This window comes from Artemia sp. Qi Xiang Cuo, chromosome 6, assembly GCF_049724085.1.
Source record: "Artemia sp. Qi Xiang Cuo chromosome 6, ASM4972408v1, whole genome shotgun sequence".
In the NCBI taxonomy this organism is placed as follows: domain Eukaryota; kingdom Metazoa; phylum Arthropoda; class Branchiopoda; order Anostraca; family Artemiidae; genus Artemia; species Artemia sp. Qi Xiang Cuo.
The window spans coordinates 58,416,593-58,425,135 of NC_142799.1; positions in this window are offsets into that span (position 1 = coordinate 58,416,593).

The window sequence follows — 8,543 nt, forward strand, 5'->3', positions numbered from 1 at the left end:
TCCGCTGGATCGTATTGTGAGTAAAAGTAATCTTTATTTAGCGCATTCTGCTTTTCTAGGTACACTTCCACCGCCTCTACAGCAATTTTTTTCACGGACAGGCTCAGGTAGGTACTCTACTTTTCTACGTAGTTCTTCTCGTAGATTTATTTTGCCCAAACGTTCATCTACAGCAGCCCAGAGGTCTCCTGTTTATAAATCAATTCAATTATGGAATTCAATCTCACCGGATGTCCCGTTATTTCTGTCTGCAAAGGCAGTTATTCGTTGTGTATTTCCAGTTTAGTAATTTCTCACTCCTTTGTTTATTTTCCCTTTTTCCTCTTTTCCTTGTTTTTCTCCTTTTTTATTTTTCCCTCGTATATCGTTTTTATTTTTTTTTTTTTTTTTTTTTTTTTTTTTTTTTTTTTTTATTGTATGGTATTGTTTATTCTCTTTAATCTTTATTTCATATATATTGTTTGATTTAGAGTAATATTTATGGTTGTCTTAGTACTTTATTATTGTATTGTAAGGCCCACAACAAGCCAAGCTTCATGGGCTAAATAATTTTTCTTTACGTTTGTAATATAGTTTAGTATTAATAAAATGATTGATTGATTGATTGATTGACGGGTACCATTTCTACAGTATCTACTACTAAATTCTAAACGCTTCTGCTGCATGTACATGTCAGCAAGGCACGTACGTGCGAGGTAATTTTTCGTGAGGACTTTCAATAATACAATACAAATCTAATTTGATAATTCAGATAAATTGAGGATTTCCTTCCCGCTTACGTGCATGTGTCTGCCATACCTCATTTTCAAACTTCTTTATGAAAATGTTTACATGGGTCTTGTCTTTCCTTCGTTAATTCATATCTTTCTTAGGGTATCCGGCGTATTCAACCCGGAAAGCCCCCCCCCCCCTCGTGCAAAATCTCTTCCCACGGAAAATTACTCCCCGTCGATATCTTTCTCGGAGAATTTCCCCCCACGAGAAAAATCCCCCTATCCGACAAATTCCCCTGGAAAATTCTCCCAAATGTAAAATTGGATAGCCAAAAGGAAATTAAGGCAAACGAAAATTATGAAGAAAGTAGGGACTATTCTATATATTCCAAGATACGTATAGAATATAGTGTGCAGAATCAAGCAGTTCGTGGCAACAAACCGAAGGAGCAACTCAAGCCAATAGCAGCCCACTCTAAAAAAAAACAACATAAAAGGATAACAATCAATGCATCAAATATATTAGGCTCGTTAAGTTTAATATTGTATATCAAACATGTTGATCAGAGGCAACACTATAGAGTTGCCTATAGTAAACGCCATGCAGCTCCAATGTTTTATTATTTATTTATTTATTATTTTTTTTTCCCAGAGGCACTTCATATGGAAAAGGTCGTCGGATTAACTTCAAAGGGGGCTCATTCAATTGGAAATCGGGAGTTCTAGTGCCCTTTTTAAGAGTCAATAATGATCTGAGGGCAACTAACCCCCCCCCCCCAAGCCCTTTTTTCCCAAATACATCCAATAAAATTTTTGAGATAGCCATTTTGTAAAAAATAATTCAAAGATCATACAAGAAAAACTCCGGCGTCGACACAACCCCTCAGGACCCAGGGGCAGGCTGTTTACGTTATGCCCTGGGGGCAAATATGGCTCTTATAGAAGGGATGCTGATATAAATTTCAGAGAGGGTTCATTTGATTGGAAATTAAAAGTTCTAGTTCACTTTGCAAGAGTCGAAAGAGATCGGAGGGCAACTCCCCCCCCCCCACACGCCCTCTTTTCCCCAAAGGCATCAGATAAAAATCTTGAGAGCATTTTATTAAAAATAGTTCAAACGTCAGATAACGAAACTCCGATGACGACGCAACTGTCCAGGGCCCCGGAGCAGGCTTTGTACGTTATGCCCTAGGGGCACATAAGGTTCTCATAGAAGTGACGCTCGTATAAACTTCATAGGGCTCATTTGATTGAAAACTGAAAGTTCTAGCTCACTTTTAAAGAGTCAAAAGAGATCGAAGGACAATTAGCCCCCCCATGCCCTTTTTTCCCCAAACCCATCCGATAAAAATTTTGAGTTAGCCATTTTGTTGAAAATAGTTGAAACATTAGATAATAGAAATTACGAGGTTGACACAAACTCCCAGAGCCGAGGGGTAAGTGTTTTGAGTTATGTCCCGGGGCATATATGGTTCTTACCTAAGGAGAGGTCGTTTAACTTCAAATATGATTCATTTGATTTGAAATTGAAAGTCCTAGTTACCTTTTTATGAGTCAAAAGGTATCGGAGGGCATCTACTCCCCCAACCCCCACACACACACATACGGGCACCCTTTTTTCCCAAATGCATCCGATCACAATTTTGAGATTGCTAGTTTGTTTGAAGTACTCCAACGATCATATAGCAAGAGCTTGGTGGTCAACATACCCCCCACACCCAGAGCCCAGGTGAAGGGCTATAACTTACGCTGCGGAGGCATACAAGGTTGTTATGGAAGAGGTGGTCGTATAAACTTTGGAGGGGACTCAAATGACACACTTCTAGAATTAAATCCGACCCCCTAATATCCTCATATTTGCAGCGCAAATGGGAGGATAGCTCTATATATTTTACTGCTTGTGGGTGGTTATCTCTTATGAAAAGTTATTTTAGTTGTTTACAATAAATTTTTTTATGTTACTAAGTTTTAGACAAAAGAAAACTAAAAGTCATAAAGGCAATAAAGTTTTGATGTTTTATTGGTTTTTTTTTAGTTGTGCATTAAGATTAGTGAAAATAGGACCACCAAGGGAAGGTTGTGAACAGCCAGCCCAGCCCACCCATTAGCATTGAACCCGACCCCCTAATATCCTCCAGTTTGCAGCGCAAATGGAAGAATAGCTCTATATACTGCTTGTGAATGGTTATCTCTTGTGTAAAGTTATTTTAGTTTTTTTAATTATTTTTTTTTCTGTTACTAAGTTTTTGACAATAAAAAACTAAAGGTCTTAAAGGTAATAAGGTTTCGATGTTTTATTTTTTTTTTTTGTTTTTTTTTAGTTGTGCAATAAGATTAGTGAAAACAGGGCCACTACGGGAAGGTTGTGCACAGCCAAACCCACCCACGCCTTAGCATTAACCCCCCTCCCCCGTGTGCCCTATCCCCCAAATTTATCCCATCAAAATTTTGAAATAGCCATTTTGTTCAAAATAGTCTAAAATTCAAATTACTATATCTTTGGTGTTGAGAAATCCTCCATAGCTCCCGGGGTAAGGATTGTAACTTATGTAAGTTCCCTATTATGAGAACATAAGATTTTTGTGAAAGGGGTGGTCATATAAACTTTGGAGGGGGCTCATTTGATCGGAAATTGAAACTTCTAGTTCTTTTTTAAGAGTCAAAAGTGATAAATAGGCAACTAGCCAACGCCCCACTTTTTCAAAGGGCATCCGGTCAAAATTTTGAGAATGCTATTTTGTTCAAAAAAAGTTCAAAAACAGCATTTTTTTCAAAACAGCCAAACAACTATGCTTCCGGGGTTGAACCCCCCGCCCCCAACCCCGGGTAAATGGCTCTGAGTTACGGAACTTGTTTGTTGTTACTTTGACACTGTTTACTTTAATACTTGGATTTAGTGTAACGTGGCAACTTCGATTTACAGTGCAAGGGCCTTTTTACTTTGATGCTATCTTTAGTTTGATATTGTTTCTTTGATAGTAGTTTTGATACTTTGATGAACATTTGACGTTGAAAAAAAAGTTGACTTTTAAATCAGAGGTTAATTAGAAGTTGAATCCTTTTTCTTTAAAAAACGAAAAAAAATTAATTAAAAAAAAAACTTTTCAAAAAAGAACTTTTTCAAAGAAAAGTAAAAGCCATTTTCAAATTAAGCTAAGCAGATACAAATACTTGTCCCTGTCAAAATTCAAACTCAAAATGACCAGAATTACAATTAAAAAATAAATGAAACCCAAAACAAACAAAAATTAAATAAACAATCATAGCGAAAAAACACACAAGTAATAATATAAACTAATAAATAGATCTTAAAACGAGTAATGCTTAAATTGAATATGCAAATCAAGCCTAAAATGAAGAAAAATATTTTGTTATTGAAGTATAAATGAAACCCAAAACGAAAAAAAATTAAATAAACAATCAATGCACACAAACGTACAATAGATACTAATATAAATGCATAAATAAATCTTATAACGAGTAAAACTTAAATTAAATATGCAAATCAAGCTTGAAACGAACGAAAATCACTGCAAACAAGAGTTTGGATATTGCCTCCTTCTCTCACAGTAAATGTCTAAAACCTACTGCGTCATTGGCGCTTTACTGAAAATGAATTATATTACAAATATTTTCTTTTGTATTTACATAAAAATTACAGTAAATTTTTGCATTGATGAGCTATCAGCAATTAATATTATTATACATCAAATATACAGTTTAATTTATTAGTTCTTTCTAAGATTGTTCAAGAAGAATACAGTTTTACTACAAACAAGAGTTTGGATACTGCCCCTTTCCTTAATTGTAAAAACCTAAAGCCTACTGCGTCATTGGCGCTTCAATCAAAATGAATTATATTACAAATATTTTCTTCTCCTGCTCTTACAGAATTTGAAAATGAAAATAAAATTACAGTGAAATAAAATCTTGAAGTGATGGATCTTTCAACAATTAATATCATTATATATCAAATATTCAATTTGATTTTGTTTATACTTTCCAAGACTGTTCAAGACACATATAGTTTTGGTAAAAGACCAATACTCTGGAAGGTAATTACTCATATAGACCCCGGCGCCGCGCCGGCGGATTGACTGAACGCCGCCGACGAGAGGCCCGGTCGAACGCCGCCGGCGCGCCAAAGGCGCACCGCCACCGACAGAAGCGGCGGCGTTCGGTCGACATTAAATTAATTTTGCGGCAATTCTTTATTGCATCAACCGCAAAGTCGGAGCTTTTCCTTCTCGTGTGGTTTAGTATTTCGATTTTCCTGATTAGAAATCAAGCAGGGCTTGCACTATCCCCGAATTTTTGGGTATTTCCCCAAAAATTTATGTGTAACTCCGAAAAAAAATTTGGTTCCCCGAATTCCCGAAAGTCATGCAATCACGGCACCCCCCTACCGATTTATCACAAGTGACTTTCCCTGTCAAATAAGGATTTTCATGCCACAACTCTTCACTACTCTCTTCTTCTTTAATTTTCGTCTCTTTTGTTACTTTGCATAAAAACTAGACAGATGCAATATGCAATTGCAAATATTGCAATATACACAGTTCTTCATATGTTGACAAAAAACAGTATCGTCTTTATGAAATGAGTTTAAATAATTTTGAATGTAGTTTCCCAATCGCTATTTCTAACACCGTTCGTAGTCAAGAATCTTATTTTCAAGTTGAACAGAACTATAGAACGAATTCACTTCTCTCCAGCTATAGTCTTTAGTTCGACTTTGAAATTGACAACCGACAGTGTGTTTCTCCAGCTAAAATTAAATTTTGCGGATTTTTTTTTTTTTTTGCTGTTTTTAGATAATATTTCCTTAATTTTTAATAATCAATTGTATAACGCCTGAATGTATAATGCTCAATTGTTCGGGAGCAACCCCAAAAATATGACTCATAAATAAATTGTAAATTATTGCCTATAGGGGGGGATTGGGGGTTATCCTGTTTAAGTGACAATACCTTATTTTTTTTACTAAAAGCAGGGTTGCCAAAAGGATAATCATTTTTTCATTTAAAGTGGAGACAGAAGAAAATGATATCAAATTCCCTGGGAAACCATTGAAATATTTTGATCAACCCCGGGCCCCCCCCCCATTAGGACTTGTTCATTGTCTTGGGTATTTTGCAATTTCTCATAGGCTACTGGCCTAATTTGGCTTTTCTTTATACTCTATTTTAATTATATTCTTTGGATCTTATTGAATGCCACGGCGAATCTGTGACTCAGTTTTCCAATAATTTGAAGTATATCTGAATAATTTTGACATTTTTGTTGTTGTCTTTGCTCCCCTTTACTCAAACCCTCATTTTTTTTCAATGAACACTAAGGTGTTAAGCGTTATTTTGCGTATTTGTTTGAGCCATATAGTGACCTAGTTAATTATTAAGTAACTTATTTTTCTAATGAAAGCTAAGACGGTATCCTATCAAGGTGGTATCCAGAGGGGGTGGGTAGGGGGTATTACATTTAAATGATAATATCTCGAAAATTGTTTTATTGAAAGCAGGGATCCCAAAAAGTTAATTTTTTTTAATTTAAAGCAGAGACGGCATTTTATCAAGGTGGTATCCAGAGGGGGGGGGGGTGGGGGAGCTATCATATTTAAATGATAATAACTCGATTTTTTTTGAAAGCAGAGATGCCAATAAGTTAATTATTTTTTTTTTTATTTAAAGCAAAGACGGTATCCTATCAAGATGGTATCCATAGGGGGGGGGGGGGTATAGGGAGTTATTATACTTAACTGATAGTACTTTAATTTTTTTATTGAAAGAAGGGATGCCAAAAAGTTTAAAAATTGACAAAAATTAACAAGATTTTCGTGAGTTATACTTGATACAGCACTTGCATGGTTTTATCGTCCAAAGGGAAAGGGACATATGCGTCCAACCCGTTTTTTTTCTTATTGATGAAGCGGGTTTAATTTGAAAACATTCATTCATAAGTACCAGGCAGATTCACACTAAAACAAATTGGTGTGACGAAAGCGATATCGACATCCCCACCTAACGGTTGCGCTCGAGTGACAATGGCGCCCTAGGTCCAGTGCCCAAGTCACATTAAAAGGCCAGGTCATAATAAAAGCTTTCAATTTGGGAGGTCCAAGGAGGAGTCTTTGACAGTCTTATGACCTCAGGGTACTAGATGTTACAACGTTCTTACGTATCTACAGTGGTTTAAAAAATTCGATCACACCACAAGTGATTGCCAAAAATAAACACAAATATAACAAATATAGCATTTGGAATATTATAACACTTTTTTCAAAGCTTTGAAGAAAAGCAAAAAAGGCTAAATACCCCTAACTACGCTTGCAAGCCATTTTAAAAAGAATTTGTTAGGCGATTTCCATGGAAATAACCATAACAGAAGCTTTGAGCCTGTGTGGGAATCAAAGATGAGTCTGAGTATTTTGACCACATGTGACTAATTGTTGCGACTTCCTTAAATTTGGTAATTTTTGTGAGTATTTGGAAAGCAAAGCTTACACTCAATAACTGATACTAAGTGTCCTAACATTTTGCTTGGATTAAAAGCGACGAACTAGGATGAAAATCTAAACATCTTCCTGGAGCTACTTCAGTCTGCATATTATTTCATTTAATTACATTTAGAACAGATGAGCTTTTAATTTTTTACCAGAAAATAGCTAAAATTTAATTTTTCTTCATACCGAATAAACAATTAAGCGTTTTTTGTTTCATTGTAATTGAAGTTTTCTCATGTGAAGTGTTAATCATGTGTTTTTCAATCTGATGAATTTACTCCTTTTAGTTGTAGTTTATAATTTGACTGATATTAGGTATTTATTAATTTATAATTTGGAATGAATCTCCAAAGGAAAAAAAAACGAATGATATCCAAAAGAGCAGCCGAAAGTAATAGAAAAGCAGCAGTTCCGCCTTAGCCTACATGACATATATTCTATTAAGGAACCAAAAAACATTAAAATTTATTTTTTTTAAATTGTAATTAAAAACCAGATTTTAATGCAAGAAATCTTTTCCTGAATCCAAAAGAGCAAAAAAACAATCAATGTCAAACCCGCCCATTTCAATTGTTTTAAAGGGAACAAAACAAATTTAGGCAAAGCGCAATGTGAAAAAATACAGCTTCTAAGTTCAAAATTATATTCAAACTTTTTACCCAGACAAATGAAGATCTTTTTGATACAGTATTTGAAGTTTTGTAAGCAGTAATGCTTAATTAAAAAAAACAACTAATTTTGATAATTATTTATGTTAAGAATACATAACTAATAGATAATTCAACTCCTCGTATTATGCAAGGGTTCTGAAACGTCACAATAATTTCGTTTCTACCATATTTCTACTTCTCTTGATGAATAACGAAGAAGACCAGTTTCCAGCCAGCGACTTGTGAATTTTTGAACTCATGAATAGGCTCGAATCTGTTGTAAATTTAAGCTGTGATTTGAGAACCGCCACCGGTCTTCCCTCATCGGCGCGGCACCGGGATCTATACTCATATATCACGGGTGTGTTTTTTTCTTTTTTTTAATGGGGTTATTGCAATAGCAATATCATCCGAATAAGTCAGTAAATATGACATGACACACAGCCAGTATGGAAAATGACATGACAAGCCAGAAAATGAAAAATCCATTGCCCCTCCCCCTAAACAATTTGGCTAGTAATAACTCAGGCCAGTTCCAGACCAAGTCTACAGAAAGTATATACTCGTACTTCTTAGTCCCAGCCTGTTATCTTTGCGCACTTTCATCATAGGGCAACTGTTCTACAATTACCAATCGTTTATATTTTCAAATTATTTTCTTTAACCTTGATCTTACTCTGC